Source organism: Pongo abelii, chromosome 3 (assembly GCF_028885655.2).
Source record: "Pongo abelii isolate AG06213 chromosome 3, NHGRI_mPonAbe1-v2.0_pri, whole genome shotgun sequence".
Classification (NCBI taxonomy): Eukaryota; Metazoa; Chordata; class Mammalia; order Primates; family Hominidae; genus Pongo; species Pongo abelii.
In genome coordinates, this window is record NC_071988.2 from 192,770,133 (window position 1) to 192,786,165 (window position 16,033).

The window sequence follows — 16,033 nt, forward strand, 5'->3', positions numbered from 1 at the left end:
TTTAGCTGTTTAATCACTCCAAGGGTTTTTTGGAATTCTGGACTGTAGGTTAGAAAGAAGAATTTTCACAGACATTATAAACTTTTTAACCGATTTCTCCTCCTGAAGTTATTACTTTAAGAGAGGTTGAAAATGGAGAGGGCTAGTGTTTAATGACATGACACTTGATCGACATTTCTTACTCAGTTTTTGGGTATGAAGACTTCTGGAACATTCTTGGAATAATAAGATTATAAAGTCCTAGAGCTATTGGAGCTGAACTTTGTATCTGTTTTTTAATTGCTGAAATGGTTAATAACAATATAGCAATATTTATTGAGTACTACATTGCCAGACAGTGTGTGGTAAATTATTCACAATTATCTTATTATTTCTTACAACGAAGTGTACAGTAGGTACTATTATCCTCGTTTCATAAAGAAATTTCAGAAGAGAGTTTAGTATTTTATAAGCATCTAGTAAATTCTGTGACTATGTTCCTTATATGTAGTTTGATCTTATTCTCATAAACCTTGCTGGACATTCTGTTTTTATTGCTTGCCTTTTCCTTACTGGTTTTTTAACTTAATCTTACTAATTTTAAAATTTTTACTTATCTTTCATATGAAAAAATAATGCAAATTTATTTACTTTGAAAGCCTGTAAATTTTGACAAGTGAAAATTTGGACCTTAATTAACCTGAAGTCATACATTGCTCTACAAAAGCATTCAAATGTCAATATGTGATCCATGGCCCACTGGTAGGTCTTGGTGAGAGTGGAAAATGTCTCGAACTGATCAGAACTTATCAAGTCTCTCGGCTTCTGTCAAACAATGGCAGGAGGCCACTGATGCTTTTGCACCAACCATTTTTAGGCAAATTTCAGTTATCTATCCATCTGGCAAACTCATTGAACTTCTCCTAGGATGGGAACAAAATAACATTTTCCTAAGTGTCCAAGTCATGCTGTTGCTAATGGCACGTAGGCGACTAAAACTAGGGAGATAGCCTTCGGAGTTGTGCTTTTCAGATCAAAAGCAAGCACATATCATATTCTATATTTAATACCTATTATGTGCCAAACTTTAATCTAGGTACTAGGGATACAATAATGAAGAAAACTCTGCTTTCAGAGAGCATATTATTTTTCCTTTCTTTCTTCTTTTTGGGACAGAGCCTCACTCTATTGCCAGGCTGGAGAGCAGTGGTGATCTTGGCTCACTGCAGCCTTCACCTCCAGGGTTCAAGCAATCCTCCCACCTCAGCCTCCCTAGTACCTGGAACTACAGGCATGCACCACCACACCTGGCTATTTTTGTATTTTTTGTAGAGATGAGGTTTCACCATGTTGCCCTGGGCTAAAACTTCTGAGATGAAGTGATCCACCTACCTCAGCCTCCCAAATTGCTGAGATTACAGGTGTGAGCCACCATGCCTGGCCGTATCCTCTTATCAGGAGGAGGCAAACAACAGCCAAGTCAAGATTAATTTCAGATAGTGATAATGCTCTAAAGAGAATAGAAGAGCTTGATATTATCAGGGAAGATGCTCAGCAATTATGCACCAAGACAGCCATACCTGTTTGTATAGCCTGTGTCCCTTCTGATTGATGCTTATGCTTTACAGATTATTAAATGGTTTTTAATACCGCTTCTGCATGTGACAGTGAGTGACCAGGGGTGTGGTCACATTGATTGAGAAGACAGATCTCACTGAGGAGAGACTTTTAATTGACATCTGGCTAACAAGAAGGAAGTGACTGAGGGAAATAGACAACAGCTGGCTCTATTCATGTGAAGATAGTGGGACAAGTTCATGAAAAGTCTCTTTGGAAAGCAAAAGCTTGGCCTTTCTGGGCAAGAAAAAGAAGACCCGACTGGAACATCTTGTGTAGAGGACAGTGGAAGGAGCTAAAATCAGATAAGTATTAAAAGTGTACATTACGGAAGAACAATTATCTGTGCTTATGGTCAATATTTTGCTGAAGCAGTAAGGAATGTTCTGATGTGAATCTATTGTTAATGTATCAGCAGTTGGCATATGGGGAAGTACGCAAAAATGTTTTAAAAAACATTGTTCTAGTCCTCTTATGAATAAGTTAGTGTTTTTTTTTTAAATCTATGATTGGATAAAGATGTTTGGGATCAATAACAAGTAGCAATCATTCTATTTGTCACAAGTAGTATTTTGATGTGCAAATAAAAAGGATGCATATAAATATCACACAAATACTGTTTTCATAAGTCAATAGTTGGCAATATGCCCAATCTTGATTTAATGTTCAATAAATAGAAAACATTGTGAATGTGGGTATTCATGACGATTAAATATCTGACTTTTCAGATTGCTATGCAAAGATATGTTAGAATTGAAGACAAGACTCAATTTTTCCCTCTGAACTACAGTAGTTGTCAAGGGGAAATTACTTCTGGGAGCTTTACAAATGAGGGCTAAGATTGTTTTTTAATTAAAGATTCACAGCACCAATAAAAGATTAAGTTCTGTTGGTCTCATTTCAGGCACTTTTGCTCTGTAACATATCTCAGAAATACTTTCAATAAGATTAAGGTTTATTGCTCTGATTTTGGTCACTTTTGCTTTAAGACACATCTTAGAGATACATTTAATAACTTGATGTGATGGTTAATACTGAGTGTCAACTTGATTGAATTGAAGGATGCAAAATATTGATCCTGGGTGTGTCTGTGAGGGTGTTGCCAAAGGAGATTAACATTTGAGTGAGTGGACTGGGAATGGCAGAGCCACCCTTAATCTGGGTGGGCACCATCTAATCAGCTACCAATGCAGCTAGAATATAAAGCAGGCAGAAAAATATGAAAAGACTAGACTGGCCTAGCCTCCCAGCTTACATCTTTCTCCCATGCTGGATGTTCCCTGCCCTTGAACATCAGACTCTGAGCTCTTCAGTTTTGGCATTCGGACTGGCTTTCCTTGCTTCTCAGCTTGCAGAGGGCCTGTTGTGAGACCTTGTGATCGTGTGAGTAAATACTTAATAAATTCCCCTTTATATTCTTATACCTATCCTTATCCTATTGGTTCTGTCCCTCTAGAGAATCCTGACTAATATACTTGAATAGTCTATACACATTATTTTAGTGGCAATGTGATGTTAATATTGATGACAAGAAGATTTCTTAAGAAGTCTAAATTAGTTCATACAGCTAGATTTCCAAGAATGTGATTTTTTTCAGCTTTCAAATTTCTTCTTTGCTTGTCAGTTAAATAAATGAATGATATATTCTTTGATAGATTATAAAAGCCATATTTAAATGCTGTAATAAACATGAAGAAATACACACACACAAAAAAACAACTAGAAATGTACTTCCTACCATGTTCCTACATCACCATACCATTGCTTTTAAATGTGCTGCACTAATCAGTTGAGCATCTTTTAGCACACAGGACATTGTATTCAATATGAAATCTCCCAATAATTTCTAGGTCTATGTTTAATCCAAATATCAAGAACTGTAAGGCAGAGGCATGAAACATTAAAACTGTTTGCTAGTTAAGAACTTCTCATTTGGTAGTAATAAAGAAGGCTACAGTAACCAAAACAGCATGGTACTGGTACCAAAAGAGAGATATAGACCAATGGAACAGAACAGAGCCCTCAGAAATAATGCTACGTATCTACAACTATCTGATCTTTGACAAACCTGACAAAAACAAGAAATGGGGAAAGGATTCCCTATTTAATAAATGGTGCTGGGAAAACTGGCTAGCCATATGTAGAAAGCTGAAACTGGATCCCTTCCTTACACCTTATATAAAAATTAATTCAAGATGGATTAAAGACTTAAATGTTATACCTAAAACCATAAAAACCCTAGAAGAAAACCTAGGCAATACCATTCAGGACATAGACATGGGCAAGGACTTCATGTCTAAAACACCAAAAGCAATGGCAACAAAAGCCAAAATTGACAAATGGGATCTAATTAAACTCAAGAGCTTCTGCACAGCAAAAGAAACTACCATCAGAGTGAACAGACAACCTACAGAATGGGAGAAAATTTTTGCAGTCTACTCATCTGACAAAGGGCTAATATCCAGAATCTACAATGAACTCCAACAAATTTACAAGAAAAAAACAAACAACCCCATCAAAAAGTGGGCGAAGGATATGAACAGACACTTCTCAAAAGAAGATATTTATGCAGCCAACAGACACATGAAAAAATGCTCATCACTGGCCATCAGAGAAATGCAAATCAAAACCACAATGCGATACCATCTCACACGTGTTAGAATGGCAATCATTAAAAAGTCAGGAAACAACAGGAGGTGGAGAGGATGTGGAGAAATAGGAACACTTTTACACTGTTGGTGGGACCGTAAACTAGTTCAACCATTGTGGAAGACAGTGTGGCGATTCCTCAGGGATCTAGAACTAGAAATACCATTTGACCCAGCCATCCCATTACTGGGTATATACCCAAAGGATTATAAATCATGATGCTATAAAGACACAAGCATACATACGTTTATTGCGGCACTATTCACAATAGCAAAGACTTGGAACCAACTCAAATATCCAAGAATGATAGACTGGATTAAGAAAATGTGGCACATATACACCATGGAATACTATGCAGCCATACAAAACGATGAGTTCATGTCCTTTGTAGGGACATGGATGAAGCTGGAAACCATCATTCTCAGCAAACTATCACAAGGACAAAAAACCAAACACTGCATGTTCTCACTCATAGGTGGGAATTGAACAATGAGAACACATGGACACAGGAAAGGGAACATCACTTACAAGGTCCTGTTGTGGGGTGGGTGGAGGGGGGAGGGATAGCATTAGGAGATATACCTAATGTAAATGACGATTTAATGGGTGCAGCACACCAGCATGGCACATATATACATATGTAACAAACCTGCACGTTGTTCACAGGTACCCTAAAACTTAAAGTATAATTAAAAAAAAAGAGTAAATGAAGTAGTCAGCTGGATATGGGACCAGTCCATAACTCACAATGTTTATCATTAGTTAGTGATAAATAAGTTAGTGAAAATTTTCAAACTCTCTCACTGATATAAAATTTTATTATTTAAAAACTTGTGGTAATACTGTTTCTCAATTTATTTAAAATGGGTATCCCAGTTATGCAGTAAAGACGCATTAATTTGTCCACAAATGAGAAACTCTGCTCTATAAAATATGATTTTTTGCTGCAAATGAGATTTTTCTGAGTGCACAGAGAAGACTGACTTAAAGTTTAGAAATGATAGTTAATTGGAAAGAGTTTATTACCTTAAAAATAATGAGTTAAGAGTCCATTAATTTTTAAGTCTTTTCTATAATTAGATTTAGATTTATGGTAAAGCAATTATTATTGCATCAAATAGATGGTTTGAGCCTTGCTATTGTCAATTGAATGAATGTTTTTAAAAGTAAACTTTTTTATCTTTTTTAATATTAATTGAGTTTTCACGTGTACTCTGCAGGTTGATGCTGCCATACAAAAGCACTGCTTTCTGCATATAGACACTATTACATGAAGATTAGAAGTTAATATTTGAATACTTCCAAAAATATAAAATTCAGTTAAAGAAAAAAAAATTATCAACACTCCAAGGAAGAAATCAGTGAAATCTGTCATGTAAGGCATTCTACAGGGCAAATGACCTTGTTTCTTCAATAAATCAATGATAGTAAATAAATAAATAAATAAATAGATAAAGAAGGCTGCTAAAGAACAAAGAAGACTTAAAAGAATTCATGATCAAATGCAATGTGTAGACCTTATTTAGATCCTGGTTCAAAGAGAACAACTATAATAATGATTATTGACATAATCAAGAACATTTGGGCATATAGTGATGATATTAAAAAATTAGGACTACTTTTATTTTGTATGAAAATAGCATGATGGTGATGTTAAAAATTAGTTTCTATTTTTTAAAGTAGAATATAGATGTATTCATAGGTAAAATGACAAGATATATAGGCTTTATTTTAAAATCTCCAGGAAAAGAATTAGAGGAGAGTGAGTAAGCCTAGACATGAAAAATATTGATAGATGTTGCAGCTGAGTGAGTGGTACATGAGCTTTTGTTATATTATTATCTTAATAGGTTTGGGCTAGTGTAACAAAATTCCATAGATTAGGTGGCTTATATGCAGCAGACATTATCATTCACAATTATGAAGTCTGGGAAGTCCAAGATCAAGCCCTTCATCTTGTTTCTTTTGTACACATTATTTTGTTTTTTGAGATTCACTCACATGTTTATCTGTAATTCCATAATTTTTATAGTTATATAACATAAATTTTGTTGCTATAGACATTCTTACGCATGTGACTTGGAACATACAGGCCCAATTTTCTGAAGGTTTTATACCCTATAATACAATAGCTACTTTATTGAATATGCTGTTCTTTAACATAGATGCTTAGCTCACTTTTATTTGTCTTTCTACTTTTAAAATGTATGCATTAAAACATTGTCTTAGCTTCAGCCCACTTATTTTGTAAATGCAGCTTTTATTATTTTTGAGTTCAAAATGTTTCTAATTTTTATTACTATTTATTCTTTGTCCTGATTTTGAAAAGCATTTCTTTAAAAAATTGAAATCTAACACATTAACACATGTACACAAAAACGTGCACAAATCATAAGTATTATAGCAAAAATGAAAAGCCTTATAAATTTACCACTTTGAAGTTCCTCTCATCTCCCTTCCAAGGCCAAGAGTAGCGTAGGGCAGAAAGGTGTGTAAGGCATTAATTTTAAGAAGACAGTTACTCACAGGGTTGTGCATGTACAAAGTTGGCACTTGCAGGCACTTGTATGAATGTGAGAGTGAGTATCTCCTTAAATTTTGCCTCCTGGCTATCTCACTCTCCTGATCCCAGTTCAGGATATGGAAGCCATAAGCAGGACATAAATGAATGAGCATTGCTCTGTTCCAATAAAGCTTTACTTGCAAAACCAAGCAGTGGGCCAGATTTTGACTGCAGACTCTAGATCGCTGATGTCTGACCTAAATTCCTTTACTGACCTACATAGCAGCTTACTAATTCTCTCTTCAGCTTCATCTAATCTGTTGTTAATCCCATTGGTTTAATTAGTATATTTTTAATTTCTAGATGTCTATTTGATATTTTTTTCAAATCTGCTGTCATTGTTTTTTACAATTTCTATTTTCTAAAGTTTTTTTAAGATTGCCTTTAATTTTTTTAACTGTGGTGGTTAAAATCAGCATAATGGTTTTATCATCTGTGACCGATGATTCTGAAATCTTTGCAGCTCTATGTTTGACATTTTTGCCATGATACCTGTGTTCTTGTGTGCTTATTTTTCCTTTATCATATGATCCTCAATATCCTTGCAATTTTTTGCAAGGATAAAGATATGTTCATTAACAGCCACGGTTCTCAAAGTGTGGTCCCTGGACCAGCAACATCAACATCACCCGAGAATTTGTTAGAAATATAAATTCTTAGGACTCATCCTAGACTAAATAATTAGAAAGTCTGGGGTTGAGGTCCAGCAATCTGTTTTAATACATGCTCCACATAAGTCTGATTTACGTTCCAGTTTGAGAACTGCTGCTTTAAAGAAGATGCTCAAAGTTTACTAAGTGTCTAGAGTATCTGGGATGTGGTTAAATTCACATCTTGAGTTTTTTGGGCCTCTCAGATGATGTCAATGTGGGTGGCTAATGTTGACTTGAGTGGCAAACTTGTCTTGAGGGTGCAGCCCCTATGGCCTCAGATTAATGTGAGGAGAATGTCCTATCAGATGCCTGTATCCTGAGTGGACTCTGAAATTTGATTGTTCCTCCTCTCATTTCATATACCCCCTCTAACCGAAGTTCAAATTTCAAAGAGTGACAACAACTTCAAATAAAAAGAGCTTTTGTGCCACTTTTTCCTCTGGATTCAAACTTGCCCTTCAGTTCTGGTAATTCAGTTCTTCCCTTCTGACTAGTAATACCTTATTTTGTTAGCTTCTTAATGTCTTTAAGGTGATTTTTTTTTTTGTATTTTATCCAACAATTTCAGTTTGCTTTCAAGGAGTTAGTTCCAATTTCCTAGCCTGCCATTATAGAAAATGATCTCATGCAGGCATTTCTAGGATTAGCTTGTTTTCTTCTAAAACATGATAGAAAACAAAAAATTTACCTTAGTGGGGACATGGCACTGATTTGAAACATTCTTAAAATGCTTACCTTCTGACTTATGCCTCAACTAAGTACAGATTTACTTTCCAGTAAAGCCTGTTGGCCTTGTTGAAACTGCTCTCTGTGGATGTTGAAAGTTCTTTTGCTTCACACATTTATCATAAGTGTTTGAATGTGATGCAGCAATTGCCTGAGACTTAACATTAATCTTTGAGAGTTCATTCATATACTTATTATAAGAAATATTCATATTGGCAGAAAGTGGATCAATCTGAGGTGGAATGTTGCTATAAGGAAGTGAATTTATTGACTGTTGGATGAAAATAACATATTTATGCAAAATGATTCTGTAAAGCAACATATGCTGTTTGCTTTAAGAGATGTATTCACACAAGAGTGTAGACAGAGAAATAAGTGAAGTTAATTTAAGATTCCAAACCTTCTCACCAGGACTTTTTTAATGATAATGTGAAAATATTGTTTTTTGCATGGACAGATATTGAAACTGCATAAAGCCACCACAATCTGCAGCTGACCTGATGGTATTTAAACTAACTGATGGATTCTGGTGAGGGGCATGTAGATTCTACTGAAAGGAAACCAAATATAATTCTCTGGAGAAATTTGGATTAAAATGAAATCTTCTCTGCTTCTCTGTGTTTTTTTAAAGATTGTTTTGTACTTTGAACATACTGCGTTCAGACAACTAAAATAAATGCAAAGGAGCCTGGAAAACTCACTAGCAGTTACACTAGAAGCAGAATGTGGCAATTATACTACAGGAGGAGAGAATTTAAAATATTACCTCAGAAAATTTACCAGGATATTGTGATTAGCAATCAAACTGTGACTTCTTTTTTTAATCTAATTATAATCTGCATCTTCAAGATATTGTTTTATTAGTTATTACAGTGCAGGAAAGCATGGCAAAAGACTGATCTTGTCTGCAACATATTTGTGGTAATTTCTATAAAATGAATCTGAGAGTGAGTTTGTTTATAACCTCAGGTGATATGATTTCCAGGTCTTCCAAAATTGTTTCTTCAGTTTTTTCTTAATTCCATAGTCAAATTTGGATATCTGTGATATAAGTTGTAAGACAACTCAAGAGCCTAAAATTCCCATAAGTTTCTACTGGTTTAGTGAGCAACGTGTCTGAGAGAAATTGGCTCTCTTAAAAAGCTCAAAAACGTGTATGCTCGACTACAACAGCATTACAAAATTCTTTATATTAGAACATATTTTAAGACCTCAACATGTCATTGGGCCCCTTGAGATATTTATGTGCTCTTGTGCTGCTCACTAAAAATATACAAGTTGATCTATAGGATAAATTGTTCAAAAGCTTGCAGCTACATTTACTGCTTAATATCACCACACAGAACTGCCTTTCTTTCATTTCTTATATCCCAAAGTAAATGTGGGTAAAGTAGAAAACAGGGAATAAAATCATTTTTTCCTTGTTCAATCTACGTACCTAGACTGTTTTTAGCCAGTTGCTTCCTTATCTCCTTCTGCTTTGAATGTCTTACCTTGTTGTTCCCTTCAAAAATCACCTACTATGTATCTAATCCTATGCAAAAAATCTAAAGACCCTCATTCTTCCTTTGAGGAGCTCGATCTAATAGCTACTTAGAAGACAAATGAGTATGTAGTATTGCTTCACAATAGAAATATGGGCAATGATTTGTAGGAATTTATATAATTGGAGTGAGGATTCGTACTATACAAAGGTGCAATTTTTAATTTGAAGAATATTGTTTTCTTATAAATACCGGGGCCCATCAATAGGATTTATAACGTATATATAATGAAATTAAGGTAAAAGTAGACATAGAATCACATAGCAGATTAACTGGGGACCTGGAAAAAAATTTGATGAGCAATACATCAATATAACTCCCAATCCACCAACCAATGTTCCCAGGTGAGCCCTGAAGCTCTTGGTATGATGGGGCCTGCGGATAAGCAGCTAATTGAGCAAGGCCAAATCTTCCCTCTTCTCGTATCATGATATCTGCCTGTATTTGTCCCAGTACTGGCTATCACAGAATGAAAGTATGGTGAACATGAAGTGATACTTTTAATAGAATTATAATAACAATTGTCATAACCCTATGTGTTATAAAGGTATTTAAAAGACCTAGATATTGGAAGGCACTTTCAGAATATGAGTACTGAAAACCTCCTTAACAATTATTCCACCATTCTTAAACTTATACCTTTGTTTACATAAGAGCCTTGAATAGTGAAAATGGTCCTAAGAAGGCTGGAAAATAATACTTTGTGCAAACCTGAGTTATTTGTCAATGACTTTTATAAGCAATTATATTAAATCAGCCCTGTTTTTACTATATGTCTAAATTTCAGTTGCACATTTATGTATGAGTTTTGTTTCATTGTTGGAATAAAACTGCTATGTTATTTAACTTTTCAAAGAAAAATTTGAAGCTGAAATGTATGTAAGGGAAGATTAAAGTTTGAATCTACAGGCTTATTATGCCTAACTGAATGTATTTAGGCATTTGTACTCTGTGGGCAATATTTTTGAGGAATATACTTGTAGGCCTAGAAAATCTCAAGCAAATGCGTGAAAAATTAACCGTCACAAAAATGTGAGTAACTCAGTTGAAAATTATTTAAAATCAATAGCTTTCCTATCTGCCAGCAATAACTTCTTAGAAAATGTATTAAAAAAGATTCTTAGTAATAAACATAGAAAATAGTTTAAATGACCTATAAATACCTTAACAAGAAATGTATAGGACTTGTATGAGGAAAGCTACATGCTATCACTAAGATACATAAAAGAAATTTAGTAAGGAGAAGTATTTTTTCCTAAAAGGCAAACTGAATATAATAAAAATTTTATTCCTTCTAAAATTAAGTATAAATATAAATACAATACAATTGCAATAAAAATTCCAGCTGAACTACTCCAAAATCTACTGCTAGAAATAATAGGTAAAAATAGCTAAGACATTTTTAAAAGAAGAAACATGATATGAGATTTGCATTAACAGATAATAAAATATCATACTGGCAATATTCAATCAAACTATATGTGGGTAAAATTCATTAAAGGTAAAGACAATTTTCTAATAATAATAGATTATTCAGTATACTCTGTTGGAATGACTGGTTGTATATAAGAAAAAATAAAATTGAAATGGAATGCAAAAATGACTTCACATTAGTTTCTGATAGAGACAATTCACTTTATCAAGAAAATACGGAGCAGTCCTGTCAATAAGATGTCAGTCTCCACTTCTGATAAGACAACTTTAAGATTCATTTCTGGTTTTCCTTCATTCTGGTGCAGTAGCCCTTGAGAGAAACCATCTCATCACCAGAGGCAGATGTGTAGTACATTAACAGCTCTGAAAGCTTCTTCTGATTTTGAGAGTCTTCGTGTATTCCGAGCTTTATGTTTTTAGAGAACTGCTCATCGAACTTCTTGTAGTTCTCTTTATCTTCTGTCAGTTCAGTAAAGAGTTCGAAGCATTTTTTGACCAAATTCTTCCTGATAACTTTCAAAATTTTGCTTTGTTGCAACATCTTACGGGAAATATTTAGAGGGAGATCTTCCGAGTCTACCGCCACTCTAATGAAGTTCAGATATTCAGAGATTAGCTCCTCACAGTTATCCATGATGAAAACTCTGCATACACACAATTTGATGTTGTTCTTTTTCTTTCTGTTTTCAAATAGGTCAAAAGGAGCACATCATGGGAAAATAGAAGGGCTCTGTATTCCAACTGTCCTTCAACTGAAAAATGCTTCACTGACAAGTGATCTTCCCAGTCATTAGTCAAGCTGTTGTAGAATTCTCTGTACTCCTCATTAGTAATATCATCTGGATTTCTGGTCCAGATGGGCTTTGTTTTGTTGAGTTCTTCTTGATCAATGTACTTTTCCTTAATCTTCTTCTTCTTCTTGTCACCATCTTTCTTTTCTTCTTCTTCCTCATCAGAACCAACATCTTCAATTTCAGGTTTGTCTTCGGATTCTTTCTCTCCTTTTGATGTTTAGAAAATTATTTATTACATCTTGTAGGACCTACTTTTTGAACTTTTCATCCCCTGTAGTTGCCAATTCTGCATGTACTAGTCCTCTAGAAATAGGTTAAACTGAAGCAACTTGATGGAAGGAATTCTCCACAGGGCTTGTTTTCCAAAGAAAGTATTGTTTGGAGGAGCAAAGTTATAAGCCTACCTAAGCATATCATAAAGCTGTTCAAAAATAACTCAGACCCAGTCTTGTGGATGGAAATGTAGTGCTCGAGTCACATTCTGCTTAAAGTTGTAACAAATACAGATGAGTTAAAAGAAAAAAAAAAGATCCATTTCTGATACAGTGACCTTGGAGAAGATGAAATGCCTCAGTGTGTTTGTTATTAACAAAAATAACAAAGATGAACAAGGACCCAAACTTCTAATAGGGCACTGGGCTTGTCAAAAAGCATGGCCTGAATTTCAGCCTCCACACTCTTCTGTCCCCCAAGACCCTTTTTAGCCAGGGAAATTTGTGTGGTGCATGTGAGCCCTGAGAGGGGTGTAGTATATAAGCAAACTATTATTAATAGGATGTTGGCATACCTAAGAAATATTGCAGGTTTGGTTCTAAACCACTACAATAAAGTGACCATTGCAGTAAAGCAAGTCACACACACATTTTTTTTTCCAGTACATATAAAAGTTACATCATACTATATTGTAGTTTATTAAGACATAATGCTATTATTTCTAAAAAACAATGTACATACCTTAATTAAAAATATATTTTTCCTAAAGAATGTTAACAATTGTCTGAGCCTTCAGGGAGTCATAATCTTTTTGCTGGTGGAGGATCTTGCCTTGATGTTGATGGCTGCTTACAAATCTGGTTGGTGACTGCTGAAGATTGGGGTGGCTGTGGCAATTTATTAAAATAAGACAACAATGAAGCTGACACATTGACTCCTCCTTTTGCAAAAGATTTTTCTGTAGCATGCAGTGCTCTTTGACAGCATTTTATACACTGTAAAACCTCTCTCAAAATTGGAGTCAGTTCTCTCAAAACTTGCTGCTGCTTTGTCAACTAAATTTATGTAATATTCTAAACCTTTGCTGTCATTTTAATAACGTTCACAGCATCTTCACCAAAAGTGGATTCCATCTCAAGAAACCACTTTCTTTGCTCCTCCATAAGAAGTAACTCCTCATCTATTCAGGTTTAATCATGAGATTGCAATGATTCAGTCACATCCTCAGTCTCTCCTAATTCTAGTTCTCTTGATGTTTCCATCACATCTGCAGTTACTTCTTCCACTAAAGTCTTGAACCTGTCAAGGTCATCAGTGAGGGTTAGAATCAATTTCTTCAGTTAATATTTATTTTTTGACCTTCTCCTATGAATCTCAAATATTCTTCATGGCATCTAGAATCATAAATCCTTTCCAGAAGATTTTCAATTTACTTTACCCAGGTCCATCAGAGGAATCACTATCTTTGGGAGCTACAGCCATATGAATTGTATTTATTATATAATAAGACTTGAAATTCAAAATGATGCCTTGATCCATGGGCTGCAGATTAGATGTTGTGTTAGCAGGCATAAAAACAACAATCACCTACTTGTACATCTTCATCAGAGTTCTTGGTGACCAGGTACATTGTCAATGAACAGTAATATTTTGAAAGGAATCAAATTTTTCCTTCTGAGTAGCAGAACTCAAAAATGGGTATAAAATATTCAGTAAACCATTCTGTTAATAGATGTGCTATCATCCAGGCTTTATTGTTCAATTTATAGAGCACAGGCAGAGTAGATTTAGTATAATTTTTAACCTTAGGATCTTTGAAATAGAAATGGGGCATTAGTTTCACCTTAAAGTTACCAATTGCATCAGCCTCCAGCGAAGGAGTCAGACTATTCTTTGAAGCTTTGAAGCCAGGCATTGACTACTCCTCTCTAGCTATGAAAGTCCTAGGTGGTATCTTTATTTTTTTTTAACTTTTATTTTAAGTTCAGGGATACATGTGCAGGTTTGTTATATATGTAAACTTGTGTCATGAGAGTTTGTGGTACAGATTATTTCATCACCCAGGTATTGAGCTAGTACCTATCAGTTATTTTTCTGGATCCTCCACCTCCTCCCACCCTCCATGCTCAGGTAGGTCCAAGTGTTTGTTGTTCCGCTCTATGTGTCCATGTGTTCTCATCATTTAGCTCCTACTTATAAGTGAGAACAGGCAATATTTGATTTTCTGATTCTACATTAGTATGCTAAGGATAATGGCCTCTAGCTCCATCCATATTCCTGTAAAGACATGATCTTGTTCTTTTTTATGGCTGCATAGTATTCCATGGAGTACCACATTCTTTCAATAAAGGGTATTTCATCTATATTGAAAATCTGTTGTTTAGTATGGCCACCTTCATCGATGATCTTAGCTAGATCTTCTGGATCACTTGCTACAGCTTCTCTATCAGCACTTGGTGCTTTACCTTACACTTTTTTGTTATGGAGTCAGCTTCTTTTCTTAAGTCTCATGCACTGATCTCTGCTAGCTCTCAACTTTTCTTTTTCAGCTTCTTCACCTCTCTCAGCCTTCATAGAATGGAACAGAGTTAGGGCCTTACTCTGGATTAGGTTTTGGCTTAAGGGAATACTGCAGTTGTTTTGATCTTTTATCCAGACCACTAAACTTTCTCCAACTCAGCAAAAAGGCTATTTCACTTTCTTATCATTTCTGTATTCACTTAAGCAGCACTTTTAATTTTCTTCAAGAACTTTTCCTTTACATTCATAACTTGGCTAAGTATTTGCTGCAAGAGCTTAGCTTTCGGCCTATTTTGCTTTTGAAATATCTTCCTCATTAAACTTAATCATTTCTAGCTTTTGATTTCAAGTGAGAGATCTGTAATGCTTCCTTTTATTTGAAAACCTAGAAGCCACTTTAGGGTTATTAACTGGCCTGTTTACGATATTGTTGTATCTCAGGGAATAGGGAGGATCAAGGAGAAAGAAAGAGATGGGGAAATGGGCAGTTGGTGGAGCAGTCAGAACACACACAACATTTATCGATTAGTTCACTGTCTTATATGAGTGTCGTTCATAGTGCACCAAAACAGTTATGTTAGTAACATCACAGATCACCATTCTAGATGAAATATAATGAAAAAGTTTGAAATATTGTGAGAATTACGAAAATTTGACTCAGAAACACAAAATGAGCACATGCTGTTGGAAAAGTGGTGCCAATCATCTTGCTTGATACAGGATTGCCACAAAACTTTAATATGTAAAAAACATAGTATCTGCAAAGTGCAATAAAGCAAAGTGCAATAAAATAACATATGCCCGCATGTACACATATAAAATAACTAATCAAAATTCTTTTTAAAAGTTTAGCTAATGTGATAGGCTAAAAAGCAGCATGTTTTTGGAATTATAATTTACATTTCTTCTACAAGCAATATTTAGCGTTTATCTCTCAATGTTTATTGGCAGTTTGTACTTCTCTGATTTAACTATTTATGTCCTTAGAACTTTATTTGTTCAGTTTTGTCATTTACTACATGTTTAAAATTTTTATACTGGGGACATTTTATACTCAGAGAAAAGGCACCATTTTTTTAAGTCTACAAAGACTAAGAAAAAGTCATGAGATTGGTTTATTTTTGGATATTTTCTCTGTAATTAAATAATGAAAGTCAAGGCTGGAGACGTTAATTAAGAATAAATTTGCAATGTGCCTTAAATCCCAAGCAGAGTAAATTGTACTTTATCACAAGGGCAATAGAGAGCAATTGAAAATTTTGAGTAGGAAGGGAGTGAGATGAACACAGTGTTTATTATTATTTATTTGATAAAGGAAAAATATGTATAAAAGGTTTATAA

General features: G+C 34.7%; 1 pseudogene; it reads right to left on the reverse strand.

Moving 5' to 3' along the window:
- Positions 1-11,439: 11,439 nt before the first annotated feature.
- LOC100449862 (heat shock protein HSP 90-alpha-like) lies at positions 11,440-13,802 on the reverse strand (annotated as a pseudogene).
- Between the last annotated feature and the right edge of the window lie 2,231 nt (positions 13,803-16,033).